This window comes from Rhinolophus hipposideros (assembly GCF_964194185.1).
Source record: "Rhinolophus hipposideros genome assembly, chromosome: 13".
In the NCBI taxonomy this organism is placed as follows: domain Eukaryota; kingdom Metazoa; phylum Chordata; class Mammalia; order Chiroptera; family Rhinolophidae; genus Rhinolophus; species Rhinolophus hipposideros.
This window is the reverse complement of record NC_138059.1, coordinates 70,062,800-70,078,607: the sequence shown is the minus strand read 5'-3', so window position 1 is coordinate 70,078,607 and position 15,808 is coordinate 70,062,800. Positions and strand designations below refer to the sequence as shown.

Genomic DNA, 15,808 nt, shown 5'->3' with positions numbered 1-15,808 from the left:
CCCTTAATGTTTATGAAATATATTTGCTACATTGATGTGCATCCAATTTTAAACCTTAAAGGTAAGTTAGAAACTAAATATTGGGCATTCAATTATACCGTGTTTACCGGAAGATAAGACCGAGCCGGACCATCAGCTCTAATGCGTCTTTTGGAGCAAAAATTAATGTAAGACCTGGTCTTATTTTAATATAAGACTGGGTATAATATAATATAATATAAATAATATAATATAATACCAGGTCTTATATTAATTTTTGCTCCAAAAGAGGCATTAGAGCTGATTATCTGGCTAGGTCTTATTTTCGGGGAAACATGGGAGTAGCCATTATAATAATTATTATAATAGTTACTATTATAGAAATACTATTTCGTTTTTATTACATTTTCTTTCTCCAGGCAATAGACTTATTTTTCAGTAAAAAGAACAATAACTGACAAATAGTACATATACCAATAGGTGAATGAAGGAAGAATCCAATTATATTTTTAAACAGAATATATAGTTGCTGTGAACTCTATTATATTTTTTTCTCTCTCTCCATGATTATAGTTCTTTTACTGAATTCCCATTAGGTGCTCAAAAATAGTTATTTTACACACATGGCAGCTATGTTATTTTTTCTTTCCGTTAAACATGCAGACACAGCTCTTCAATTTAATGCTATGACGACCAGAGACTGGAAATATCTTTCACACCAAAAATGCCACTATAAAACGACTTGAAGTTTTGCTTAGAAATTCTAGGGAAACTGTTGTCAAGTGATTATTTCTGACAGATATTCACCTCAAAATGACAAAAGTAAAAAAAAAAATTCTAATAAATGTCAGCAGCTGGTTGAGGGTTAATAAAGCAGCGATTAACATAGATTCTGGCCATATAAAAATAAACAGAATAAAACCTGAAATATTTACCAAAAGTGGGCTTTGATTCTTCACTCGAGTTTTCCCTGTTTATGTTGCTATATAATTAGAATTTTCTAGACGTGACAAATGGTATTATTGAATATAAACAAGATAATATGGTGTTATATTTTTTTGTACCCAGTCATACAAAAGAACCAGTTATGCTATTATTCAGTCCAACTAGGGAGCAAAAATGACACTTTGTCATTTAAATACTGTATTATTTCAAGGCAGATTAAAGCATGAATCTCTAAATATTGATATCTAAAAATCCAATCAAAATTCATGACTAAGAAATAAGCTTGTTTTTTGTCTTCCTCCTTCTTAAAAAAAGCCTCACTTTCTCATTCTTGAACGAAAGAAGTGATGTACTGGTATTCTAAAAATTCTTCATTTGTATAATGGCTTTCTAAACTGAGATTCATGATCTGTGTTGGTCTTTTCTTTCTTTTTGCCCTCTATCTTTTTAAATATCATATACAGAAATTATTTGAGAAAATAAACCCGAAGATTTTCCTCTAGTAGAATTTAGGTTTAGGTAGATTGCCCAAGGCTAGGAAAAGTGTGTACTTACGTCTCCTACATGAAACAAATTGAAGTGTTCCACATAGATGTATCCTAGAAATAGGGCCTATGAAGCTGCTAAAACGATTTTTATAGTGACATTGAGTCATGAGCCAAATGGTGACTGGATAACATGCTAATTTTACTCCTGTAAATGGGGACACATGAAATGAGACTCACAGACTTGGAAGAAAGAATGGAGAGAATGCCACCAGCAGGCACTGAAGACTTCTTTCTCTTTAATATGAACGATAGGATTTATTTTAAGTTTAAAAGAGAAGGAAAATTCTTCCTGTCCCATTACTATAAGCGCAATTATGTAACTTCTCAACTGTTACTTTATTAAATCATGTGAAGTGTTAAAAGCCCTTGAGTAAATGACTGTGTGTGCTTAGTGGTTGGTCTCCATTAGTGTTTCTGAAGTGTTTTGATCTCAGATTTTCATTACATTCTCAAAAATTACTGAGAACTCCAGGCAGCTTTTGTTTCGATGGTTATATTTGCCAACATTTACCATATGAGAAATTAAAACTGAAAACAATTAAATGTTTATTAATTACTTAAAAACGTAAATAATTAAGCATTATATGTTTCCATAAATATTTTTAATGAAATGAAATGTATTTTCCAAAGCAAAGAAAAAAATGACAAGAATAGTGCTGTTTTACATTTTGCAATTCTCTGGCTTAATTTTGCAAATGGCTGGCTTAATAAAAGACATCTGGTTTCTCATATCTGCTTCTACAATCAATCTGTCTCAATATGTTGTTTTAGCTGAGGTATATGAAGAAAATCTGGCCTCACACAGATTTTTTTTTTTTTTAATTTGGAAAAGTGAGGAGGATTTTAATAGCCTTTTGGGATCATTGTGGATTTTTAAAAATTTTGCGGTGTGGAATCTAAACCATATTAATATGCTTTCCATACTTTTATTTTATTAATATCTATTGTATACCTTGCACTTTAAATGGATCTCTTAACCGATACATGTATATTTATTAACATCAAGCTTTGGTCATTTGGTAAATATTCGTTTATTGGATTATACAAAATTTCCAAATTCTATCATATTTCATTAAACAATATTACATTTGTTAGTAAAACCACCTATTTCACCAGAAAAGCCTTTATGAATTGGGAAATTGACAAGTTCACAGGGGCGGATAAAAGTTTTCCAAAATTGTGATTTTTGTTTGAAAGCTCAGATGTTGGCACCAGATACGGTTGGATTTGCTTCCCTTGAAGTGACAAGCTCACTTTGTTCCTTTTCAAGAAAATCTCTGCCAAATATCCAAGTTTGAAAATCCAGTTTGCCTGTCAGTTGTTCTTTCAAGTCAAAATGGTGATTCATGAAAAAAGTGGCTAGTTCTGTTCTCAATCCATAGCAGTCACACAAGTGCTTTCCTTGAGACAACTGTGCACTTTGGTATGTGACAGAAGTGCCTTATGCGACTTCCCATCTTATCACACAGAATTTTAAAAAGACCTGTACTTAAGGTCGAGATTTGACAAAGCTCTTATTTTTTTTCTCCTTCATCAAGTCATTCTTAGTTAAATCTTGCATTTAAGAAATTCTGTGAGTGTGTGCTGGTGAAAAATGTCAGGGTTACTAGTAGGGTTTGGTGTCACTGACTTGATTAGCGCTGAGGTGTCAGCATTTCCCGCCCCCCCGCCCCCACCCACCATGCTTTTGCACTGTAGTGCAATTGTCAGACAAGTAAAAAGGGCAGATAGCTTGAGTGTCACTGTGAAAATTATTTTAAACTTGTGAACCTATCGAAAGTGTCTCACGGACTGACTGAAATGCTCTGGGGGAACATGCAGGAATCTGGGGACCAAATTTTGAGAATGACGTAGTGAAAAGAAATCTATCCAAGGAACACAATAGATTACAGGAGGAAATCCTTGTGTAAAGAGTTTAACTAAGCAAATATTTAATGCCTAAAATACTATGGAAGTATCAGCTGATCTATTCCCATGCTAAATATTATCCTTTTTTTCCCTTTTCTTTTCCCGTATAAGGATATGACAATCTTAAAAACAACCTGGTACCTTATTTCCAAAAAAATTTCCTTAATCTCACAAACCAGAGGGCTTCGAACTAAGTCTCATGAGCTCAGGACAAGGTTCCAGAAATGGACGCTGCTTCAGCTCCCTTTCCGCTTGAATTGGTCTATTTTCTAGTCACACTTCGGAGTGAATAACAGCAAAGAGGAAATCAAGAACCATAACTCTTAATAGCAACAAGATACTTTGAAAATGTCCACAAGTCACCTCTGTTCAGGCAGTTACGGTTCCTACACCAGGTCAGGGCATGGCGTGCTCTGGAGTGCCATCTGGTGTAACAGGGACCTGTGTGACACTTCAGAGGAGTGTGGACAGTGTCCTATCAAAGGCACACTTAAAAAAGTGGCCTCACATACTGAGTAGTATCACAGAAATACGCCAGCAGGTATTAACTAGGTCAAGCCAAACCTTTTTTATTCTAAACCCAAGGCATTGATCTTTTTATCACAAAACATTGCCAGAATAAATTTTGCCCAATATTGAGAAAGAAATAGGCTATTTTTTAATGTTTGCACTATCAATTTTTGACTCATACTATTAGAGAGCATAAATAGCCAATCTACCTTAGTTGGGGGAAGTTTTTCACGACCTCCCTGATTTGAACTGGGTGATAAAAATTCTCATTCAAGAAAGTTCCAATATTTGATACTCATGATTATTCCTTTCAATCTATTCCTTCTGATCAATTAATTTTTGATCCTCAATGATGTGATCATTGCGACCCTTATGCCTTCGTTCAGTGTGTGTGTGTGTGTGTGTGTGTGTGTGTGTGTGTGTGTGTGATCTGTGTATATATAATCCCCCTTTTTTGACATGGGCATATTTTCATATTGTTTTGTAAATTAATAACCTAGTCAATTGTATCATTACTTAATGTCTTCTCTGAAACTTTCTTTAGCCAAGATTCAAATCCTGTTCTTTCTTTCCACAGTACTTAACAAATCAAAACTTTATAATGAGAACTCAGCCTATAAATGTTAAGAAGCCAGAAGCACACAGGCTATCTTCCTTTTGGATATGTTTTTGCTGTCTAGTTAGACAAGTGACTCATAAATCCCTTTGCTTCTTTCTAGCAGACCTCTTTACCACAGCTAACAACAGCAATTGCTTTATTTTTCTGTGCTTCTTCAGTCTTCTATATTTCACTTTCTCACTCTTCAGAGAGAATCTTGCCTATGGAATTTATGAAGATCAGGGTCATCCTACATAAATTAATTCTCCTGTATCATCACACAAAAGTCATCCCACTCTTGATTCAGGAGTCCATGTGCCCACCGTTAATTCCTGGCCGGTGCGCTTGATTATATCTTCTCTCTCATCATTGTTCCTCAATTCTGCCTTGTGCTTCCAGAGTTTGTTTTCTCTACTTCTCCAATGCCTATAAAATGGCTTACATTTTCCCCCTTATAAAATATATTACATCTTTTAACCCTGTATGTTCTTTAATATTCTCACCTGTTTTAGTTTTTACTTACTCCCAAACTTACAGGAATAGAGGTGGATACTAATTGTTCCTGCTTCCTCTACATTGCTTTATTTTTAATTCCTTTGAAATTTGACTCCCATATCTATCAATTTCCTAAAATTGTTTGCTTGAAGAAAAACTGTTATAATCACAAAATTCAATAGCCTTTTCACAACAATCATCTGTATCAAATTGTGTACAGCATTTTACAATATCATTCCTCTCTTCTTGAAATATTTTTGTTCCTTGGCTGCCACGGATACTGTACTCTTGGTTCCTCCATAATCTTCTTCTTACATTTCTTCTTGTTCTTTTCCCCACTTAAAGACTCTTTGTTGTCTTTTTTGTTCTTTATGTTCAATGTGGTAATCACATTGACCCCAATAGCCTTAACTGCCACCTGCATATATGTGACTATCAAATCTATACATTTGGGGGCTGATACTTTTCTGAATTGTAGCTTGAGAATTTTTACTGCCTGCTGGTATTCCACCATTGATTCCCTACGAAAACTCAAGTTCAGTAAGTTTAAAATAGAATCTCTTGCTGCATCGCCACCTTCCCCCTCAAAACCAGTCATTCTCTTCATGATTTTAGTGTATATCACCACTATCTTCTCGGGCACCTAGGATGGAAGTCTTAGAATTGTCTTCAGTTGCACTGTCTCACTCATTCTTCATATCCGGTCATTTTTTAAACTTCATTGTTGGAATTCGGTTCATTCAATGTCACTTTAATTTTCATTTCCTTTTTTTTTTTCTGGTCATCACCTTCATCATCTCTTTCTTGACTATTGCAGCTTTGGGCTAACCACTCACTTATTTAAATCTATTCTTCTCCAACTTACTCTTTGCACTATCACCGGAGTTGACTTGATAAAACATAAAGTACTCAACAATTCTCAGTGGCTCCTGGGAACCCACAAAACGTAGTTCAATTTTTGGCATGTCCCACTAGAATTTGAAGCCTCCCAACTTTACTAGCCTCCTTCCCTACTCTCTCCTGTGTGCACTCAGGTTCCATCATAGCCAACAGTTGGGACTATCTCTGGTGTTCTCCTTTTAGTTTCCTCATGCTGCTTTCTCTGCCTGGAATGCCCTTCTCTCTCAGTGCTGAAATCCTCCTCGTTTTTCAAGCCCCATTTATGAGCCATGCCCCATCCCCCTGTCCAGGAATAATGAATAACTATATTATAGTGTTTCATTTTGACACTAGGCAAGAATTATTTTCATGTTGCTTTCTCTCTATATTTTCCTTGAGATCTGGGTCTTTGGTTTTTGAGTCCCTCACAAGTGCTTCGCAAAGGATTTTGTATGTCGTTCTTCCATCTACAAAAAGTATTTGGTAGATCTGTTTTTAATGATCTTACTCAATACCCTTATTGGTTAAGAAAATTTTTCAAGGTTATACCACTATTAATAGTAAAAGTTGGCTGAGAAAGCACGTTTCCTTATTTCTATTCAGTTCATTTTCCTGTCTTGCAAGACTTTTAATCAGCTGAAGTAGGGGAACTGTAATCATTTCCTCTAATACATGTTTTCTTTTGTATATTTTTAATTATAACAGAGGATTTGAAAGAAAAAAATAACAGTGACAGAAAGCACTCTAGAATTCCTAGTAATCCATCCTATTATCACTTGATTGAGGGCTACCTCTTTTTAAGTTTTTATAAAAAAAATATGTGACTGAAGTAGCAAATTCATGCATGGACTGATTTGTTCTGTCCTTCTCTTGTTAGGGCTTTTTACATCATTTATTTAATATTTCAAAGGGTTTATAAATCATTTATCAGCTAATCTTTGCAAGATCCCTGCTGAGACAGTCAATTAGCTGAAGAAGTACCGCTGGTTGGCAAGTGACAAGTAATACCACTTGCACATTACAGATGGAGAAACTAAAGCAGAGGGAGGTTAATGGACTTGACCATGTCTTACACAGTCTGTGGTGGTACTGATGTCAGAATGGGGACCTGGGGTTATTCGCATCCACATCACAAAAGCCTCTATTTAGAGCCTGGGGCTAGTGCTGTTCTCTGTTATGTAATACAGTGCTTTCTAAATCCTTTGTCTTACAGCCTCCCCTTCTAGCTCAGTTATTGTGTTTCCCCGAAAATAAGATATAGCCAGCCGGACCATCAGCTCTAATGCGTCTTTTGGAGCAAAAATTAATATAAGACCTGGTCTTACTATAAGACCCGGTATAAAATAATATAATATAATATAATATAATATAATATAATATAATATAATATAATATAATATAATATAATACAATACAATAAATATAATGTAATGTAACATTATATAATGCTGGGTCTTATATTAATTTTTGCTCCAAAAGACGCATTAGAGCTGATGGTCTGTCTAGGTCATATTTTTTGGGAAACACGGTAGATAGAGTCCAAGGAGGAAAGACACTTTTAAAAATCTATACCATCTCCAAACTAAGACTATTTTTTTCCCTACATCAAACAAATATTTAGCTTTTGAAAGGATGTTAGGACACTGACATATTTCTTCTGGAAAAAAACTCATTATTAACTTTTCCACCTTTACAATTACAATGAAAGGTCAAATCAAGCACATTAGTATTTTTACTTTTTGGTCTGTTCCAAGGTCTAACAATGCCTGTAAGAATAGTGAAACAGCTTTTGTTTACCAGTACATTATCAATAATAAAAATAGCACATATTTGCCAGGTACGCTAAGACATTTATGTGAATTTATAATTTAAATTCCTCAACAACTGTATCAAATAAGTATTCTCATCTCAGTTTTAAAGATGAAATAACAAAGGTTTAGAAACATTAAGTTATGAAACTGGGAGCTTATTTTAACTGCTTACAAAATCAGTTGCCATTTTCCATATTTGTCTTGGAACATACTAAATTTTGTTTTCTGTGAATGGTTTGCCCTCAATATTTCTTTTTAAATAAATATGCAGTAGTTCCCATGCTGTTTTGAGACATTACTCCGTAGGGTGATATTTTATTGCCATCCGTACACAACCTGGCTTTTTAATATTACCGTCTGATACACATAATATTACTTGACACCATCTCTTCCTTGATTCCTATATTTGTTCTATAAACACTTTGCATTCCACCTCCCACCTATGTGGTCTACGCATCCAAGTGAGGCTTCTCATTTTCAGAGGTCTCGCTGTCTTAGCTGTTCAGCTTTGTGACAGTAAAAACACCCTCACGAGGGGCTATGAGTTTGAGAAGGACTCACAACATTGTCTGAAAAAAATAATTCTACAATATGAAAAAAAATCTGCAAAACTGAGATTAAAAACTTGCTTAATATTTTGAACACTGTATTAGTGCATCTCCTCAACTGCCATGTTACTCAGCTCTCATATAGTAGTTGTCTTTAAATTACATTGAATATGTGATTTGGGTGCCTTTTAATACGTTTGATAAGACATAGTGTAAGGCTTCCAAAAGTGCAATTACTTAGGACTGAGGAAGGTTTAAAAATGGCCCTGCTCTCAGTGAACTAGACGTGACTTCCCTAGGAGCCTAAGGTCCACAGAGTGAGAGAATAGGTGTGCATCGGAGGGAGCTGTGTGGTATAGGAGAGCCAGGGGTTTCTGACTTATTGACTGGGGAGCAGGAAGGTAGCGGACCCTACAATGGGAATCTGGCGTTCTTCTTGATTTCTAACTTGGATGAATGACATAGCATGACACTGTTTGGTGAATTAGCTAAAGGAACAGTAACAGCAACAAAGTCTAAGAACATAGTTTAGCATATCCCAATGCCATGTTTAAAGTAAATTTGGCCTTCTTTTCCTTCCCAAAGGAATGAAAATGCATTAATTAAACACACACACACATTGACATACATGCAAACATCTGCTCTTCTGCAATCAAGTGTTTCCTGCATAGTGTCTAACTATCTATTCCAGTTGAAATAGTGCCTACACACTCCAATATGCCTCTTTTCAGGCAAAAAGAAAAAACAGTTGCTATGACTATGTTTGAACATATTTTAAATATATGCATAATCTTTGCCAATTTATCTGCTTTGCAGATAGTAGTTTCCCATATAGTATTTAATATCTCCCTTTATTGAACATGTCATTGCTCAGTATTATAATTAATGTTTTTCATTTTTATTATATGTCTAAATGTTAGAATTATTAATTAAGCTCTTTATTAATGAAATGATTTTCAGCACAAAGTTTAATATCGTTTTTCTCTGCCATCACTATGTGTTAAAGGATTTTCCATACATTCATTTTCAATGGGATTTTCAGACTTTTTGAAGTCAGTAGGATAGGCTATAGAGAGAAAAGGGAATGCTGAAAAACAATAGAAATTATACAAATTTAAGTAAATAAGAGAGTATTAATCTAGCCATTAAGAAATATAAATATATATAAATAATAATTTACATAGTATATAATGTATATATTAATAGACAGTTTCAAAATGAGATAATGCACTGAACGAAATATCTTAAAATATGATTAAAAGATGTAAAATCACTATGTTAATAAAATAAAACAATTTTTTATAAAATGAAAAGATAAATAAATGTATTTTTGTCTAGGAGACAAGTTATCTGGAAAATATGACATTTTGTAGATTATCAAAATCACTTTACTATTAATGTCCAGTATCTTTACTACCAACTCTATTATCAGTATTGGAAATTATCATTATCAGAAACATTTAAGAAATTACTTAAAGTGCTAAACAATAGTTTTAACAAATAAAAAACAACCTATCTGACAATGAAATCACAATGAGCTGAGAAATTGAAAGATCTCAAAATAGACCCTTTTCATTGACTGCAGTATGAACTACTTGAGTGAAGAGTTTCTGTTTTCCAGTTTGTACTCCAAGTTTCAGAAAAGGGTTATATGCACATTGCAGGGTACTAAGTAAATATTTAACAAATAAAAATTCTTGAATTCATTACCTTGTCCCAACCAGGATTTCTTTTGTACTGACTTAATTAGAAGATTTTAATTTCAGCACTACGAAGGATTAATGTTTTTATCTAATTTCCAGAACGTTTGTGTCAACCATACTTATTTGAGTGATGATTAAGAGACCTCATGCTTATCCTATCTTCCAGGCTTTTATTTTTACATATCACTTCATTCATTCACACCAACTTTGGACATTTTTGTAACACAAGCAAAGACTATAAAAACAAATAGAACAAGCACTTGCCAAAGAGCTCTAAATAAAACAGGTTTCAGATATGAAATTAGAGCCATGCTTGGTTATACATCCATCTAAGTGCTCCATCTGAAGAGAGACCACAACCCTGCTGCATGCATAAATCACCTAAGGTGACTTTTAAATTCTCAAATGGCTAGCCCCACTGTCATATCTGATTTTTGTCTAGATAATACTAATTTTTTATTGAGAATTTTATTTCATTGGTTGCAAAGGCAGCACTCTAGTTGATAGCAAATGCAAGTATGCATGTGTGCACACACGTGTACACACACACACACACACACACACACACAATCCCCCTGTGCTCTGAACAATTATGGGGCAGGCTTAATCAGAACTGTTGAGTTCACATGCCATGTATCCTTATTAAAGTGCAAGCAAGCAGGGAAAATAAAGGCAAGTCTTTTTCTTATTTATTAAAAAAAATTAGGTGATTAATATGAAATGGTGGAACACAAAAATCTTGTTGCTTGGTTTACTCCCAAGTCTGTGGCCATGTAAACAACAAAAGTTAACCTGGGACTTCAATTAAGAAACGTTATCAAACGTGCCATTAATTTTTTTCAAACAAATCAAATTTCTGTTTGCTTCCCTCTTGCTCCATCTCCCTTCATGTCCACTGGAGCCCCCACCTTCTGGCCCCCAAAACTATCTCCTCTACTAGAATATGTTTCTATGCTTATTGTAATACAATAGTTCAATAGAGAAAGATCATACATGCAGGGAAAGGTGTTCCAGGAGGGAAGGAAAATGCTCTTGCATGTTGTTAATATAGAAATAGCATTTCAAAATCTGTTGCAAAAAGCCAAATTTTTAAAATTTAGTGATCGCTAAAGTTTACAGATAATGTTATCATCCTTCTGAAAGAAGCAAGAGGGCGGAGGCATAGAGGGAACATTGTGGTGTTGGGGAAAATGAAACTAAGTCATTACTGCAATCTGTTACAGGCCAAGGTTAGGGGATTTAGAAGACAGAGGTTTGAGTGTCATCATTACTACTTGTTTGCCATTGGAGGTTGGGCAAAATATTTAATTTCACTGGGCTTCAGTTTGCATGCCTCCCAGATGTGTTTTCCCAGAGTAAGGGAAATATTTTAAATCTTTTCAAGGTCTAACAGTCACTGACTTTCTGTCCATGTGACTTTACAAAGAGCACGTTTTCACAAAGGAGGGCATTCTCCTGAAAGCCTTTAGAGAAAGGAAAAGCTATATATAGCAAGTCAATTCAGCGTCCAGGGGTGTTTTCAAGTCTCGCTGCTATTTATAACCAGGTATAGGCCAGTAGGACAGCCCTTTGCTTTAGCTAATAACTGATCAGCTTTCTTGGGGTTAAAGATACGGTTTTCATGTTTCTAAGTGTTGATTAAAGATATTGTTGAAAACGGGAATTATTTTAATTTACTTATTGAATTGCCCAGTTGTTATATGGCCTGACATGGAATGTGACTTTATAACGTTACATTTTGGTTTGGAAATATGTATAGTTGGTCATAGACCTTACGGATAAACATGTGCCACTATTTTGAGTTCCTACTCTGAGTATTCCTTACACTTTTTTTGTCTTACTAATTTCATGCCAATGTACTCCAATTCCAATTCAAATTTCTCTAAGAACTTATGTTCATTCCTATGATTTTTGATATATATTTTTTATATATTTTCTATTTTTAAAATAGAAAAGAGAGAGAGCTAGTGTGTGTGTGTGTGTGTGTGTGTGTGTGTGTGTGTTTGTGTGTGTGTGTATGTGTGATGGTTTTCTGGGAACTGCTTATGTTGAATTTTGCATTTCTCTCTTTAATAAAATGAATTTTGTCCCCCTTGGGAATGCAGAAGACAGCAACAGCAGATTACAGAGAAATAGCTTCTGCCATGCTATGGTTGTACTACTTACCTATGGAAAAGTATAAATAGCAAGTTTAGCAGCTACTGTGTTTCCCCAAAATAAGACCTAGCTGGACCATCAGCTCTAATGTGTCCTTTGGAGCAAAAATTAATATAAGACCCGGTCTTATTTTAATATAATGTAAGACTGGGTATCATATCATATCATATCATATCATATCATATCATATCATATCATATCATACTGGGTATAATATAATATAATATAATATAATATAATATAATATAATATAATGTAATACCGGGTCTTATATCAGTTTTCGCTCCAAAAGATGGATTATAGCTGATGGTCCGGCTAGGTCTTATTTTCAGGGAAACAGAGTAGTGATTCTGAAGTTGCCCTTAACTTTGTCATTACAAAAATGGTCTAAAAGTTGTGTTTTGCAAATACCATGTCACAGAAGCTTATCGGGAGATTTGCTATCCATATTTAAGTCATTTAATAGTATGTCTGATGTAGGTCCTATGCCTACATGTAATGGGATAATATGTATGTACCTGGTGACAACTAGATAAATTCTGTCAGATATACCAATAGTCTGAGACCCAGGCTTTCATCTCATGATTACTCTCTATAGACCTTGGCAAATATGGGGTCTCTGTTGGTTTTATAATTATCCTTAGAATCATGGGGACTCATTTGTTCTTTCCACAAATTTGATTGCGTACATTGCATGTGTCACAGTGCTGGGTCCTCAGAATACAGAAGCAAACAAACAAGGACATGCAAGGATAAATACCTTTTCTACCATACTAAGTTTTTTTCATTCGTTTACCTATCAGTCATCCAACATGTGTGTCTTCATATTGACTTCCAACTAGGGGGTAAAGTGCTGTGCTAACCATGGAGGATATAACTGCGAATGAAATGGACAGGCCCTGATTTTGAATGCACTAGTGTTTTTTGTCTTGCCATGTAACGGGACATTTTAATTATTCCCTTGACCCTCAATTTTTATCTCTAATTGCTAATGAAAATGATACGGTTAGTTTGACATACGAGCTTATAGGTAAATAAAAACAGATCTCCTGTTTCCCAAGTCCCCTTCTCCTCCCTTCTAACTTCCTATGGGCACTAACTTTGTGCCAAGACTGAGACTCGGAGTGCGCCACCAGAACCAATTCCTCACACCATTGCCTGCTATTTCTCACTTGGAAGATGCCATCATGGCCCTTAATTTCGGTAACCAATGAGAAGATCGTAGTGACAATCTATGAAAATGATTTGTCTTAGGGGAAAACGCCAGAAGGGTTAATCTTCTGGTCCACATGCCTAACCTCCTGGGATTAAACCACAGGCTCCAAGATCACTGTGTGTCCTTGGCGATGAGCTAAAAATGGAAAAAAGCATCATACTATTATTGTATTCTTTTTCCTCCAAGGCCCTCTCTGATAAACACCACAGCCTCCAAGGGAATTGCAAACAACTTCGTTGTAGGGTAGGTGATAGGTCCATCTTTTTTTAAGCAGACATACCATATCCAGCTAGCAGCACACTTTATTTAAGGTGGTTGAATGTATGAGATCAAGTGTTCGTACCTGAGTGGAAACCTTCTTGTCCTTAATTCATTGGCTATACTGGATTTTTTTTTCTTTGATCAGGCCTTCAGACTTCTACTAGAAATCACTCCTTTGGGGATAACCAGTCCCAGAAACTCAGGAAACTGAAATGGAGACAGTAAGACAAAGGGACATTATCTAAACATATAGATCTCAGTTTTTTAAAGTCTGAAGTAAATGTTCAAGCAAACATTTTTCTAAACAGTATAATAACTTAAGGGAAATCCATGGTTTATAAGTTCACGAAGTGAACACATTATGACAAAAGTACAGGTTGCATTTTGGGCCTTCCAGCCAAGCAGAGGCTTCAGAAAAGAGCCCAGTTATTCTTTGTTCATTAAGACACAAAGTGATAGCAAAAAAGGCAAGTTTTCTAAGTCTTTTTCTTTAATATTTACTTCCTTTGGTTAGTCTTCATTTAGCTTTTCAGGAAATTATTAATTTGACTAAACTTATTCATAAACATAGGAACTTGCAGAAGGATATTGCCCAGAGAGCTTTAATGCACAATATCCATTGATACGTGCCCTATGAGCTTGTCTTCTCAAGCACTGTCATATGCAAAAGTGTGTGTGTGTGTGTGTGTGTGTGTGAGTGTGCCCCTGCTCTCACACGTGCGCGCGTGTACATTTCCTTTTGTGATGGAGTGGCGGAGAGGGAGTAAATCTGTCGACTGCCAATGAGTGATGAAACTTAGATATTCGGGGTAAATGGAAAGTCTAGCAAGTGAAGCAATAAAGTCCTGTGGTTGTGTTTCCAAAACAATGGTAGCAGCTTTCTGAGTAATTAGGTCTCCTGAAATTATAGTCACACCTGTTCCAGACCATTGGCCCATCAATTGCACACCATCATTCATGGGAAACAAATGGCACTGTCTCTCCTTTCTTTTATCCATTGGCCATTATTCTCTCTTCAAGGTTATGCTCTTCTCTATATGTTTAAAAACATTAGTATCTGGGAGTGATACATAATGTGCTATATCTTTCTGCTTGTCCCAGTGACGGCTCTGTAAGGAGCACTGGATTGCTAGATGGTTATAAATTGTTTGGGATCATGTACCAGTATTTGTTAATGAATTTGTAACTTTTCTTTACCTTTATTGAAATTGATGTTGATGAAAAAACTAAGTAACTCTGAAAGGATTTGTAACTCCAATTCAATGAGCAATAATTCTTGGTTATCACCTTTTTGCAAGGACCCACTGAATACATCAAAGCAAGTTGTCTTTAAATGCTGAATTTCTTTTCAGTGCTTAATCATTTATGTGACTACTATGTACCTGGGTGTGATTCTACCTCAGAGGGCAGAGATTTTCAGAAACATTGATTGTAGGCAATGTCTAAAGCACAGTGAAATTTTAATGCAGAATGCTATAACAACTTGAGTGAATGCCTTTTATGTTATCAAAATGATGTTCTTTCAACCCTCGTTTTTATATATTTCCTACCCACTTCCCTAAACCTCACATGGAAATAATACTGTCATTTCATTATGTTCATCAATTTCAATTAGAATTCGTTCGCACTTGCGGTTGCCAGTGATACTGGCATGTGTGTTACTTTTAAAAATCCCTTCCGTGACAAAATTTGATTATCATGGGAAATTTGACACAATAGGGTCCTAACAACCATATGATGTATAGCTTTGTAGCTATATGTAGATTACCAAGCATTTTACTAGGAGGCACAATAGAATGTAGAAAAGTCCATTTCTCTGTCTTTGTTATTCAAAGGTCACTCACCATCTGACATTTTATCAGCCCACTCAGAAATGTTCCATAAATTTAGACTATAGGATGTTATTTAATGTCACTGTAGTTCAACATTCTATCTTTAATATGGTTAATCCCACATTATTTTTTATTGGTGCCAAATATGGAAGTCATCAGGGAATTTTCTCCTTAACTTTAAAAATAATGAAAATAAGTTGTTCAACACATTTTCCTTTGTGTTTTTCTAAACAGAGCAATTCTTTCTGGGCTGACCCTGGACACACATGTCAGGTGGCCATTTTTTTCCCCCACTGACTCTTCTCATCTGCTTCACTGTGTCATATTAGTTCTACCTTCTAAAAAGTAGCATTTAGGGCCAGGCTGGTGGCTCAGGCAGTTGGAGCTCCATGCTCCTAACTCCGAAGGCTGCCGGTTC

General features: G+C 35.3%; 1 protein-coding gene across 5 annotated transcripts in view; it reads right to left on the bottom strand.

Annotated features, from left to right (window-relative positions):
- PKIA (cAMP-dependent protein kinase inhibitor alpha) overlaps positions 1-15,808 on the bottom strand; it is a 64,730-nt gene that overhangs the window by 11,267 nt on the left and 37,655 nt on the right. For 3 of the 5 annotated variants that reach the window (XM_081070251.1, XM_081070250.1, XM_081070249.1), the window contains one exon: positions 13,641-13,765. The exons of the other annotated variants lie outside the window; for them this stretch is intronic. The gene's annotated coding sequence lies outside the window, so the exon portion shown is untranslated. The remainder of the gene's footprint in view (positions 1-13,640; positions 13,766-15,808) is intronic. 5 annotated transcript variants of the gene reach the window in all.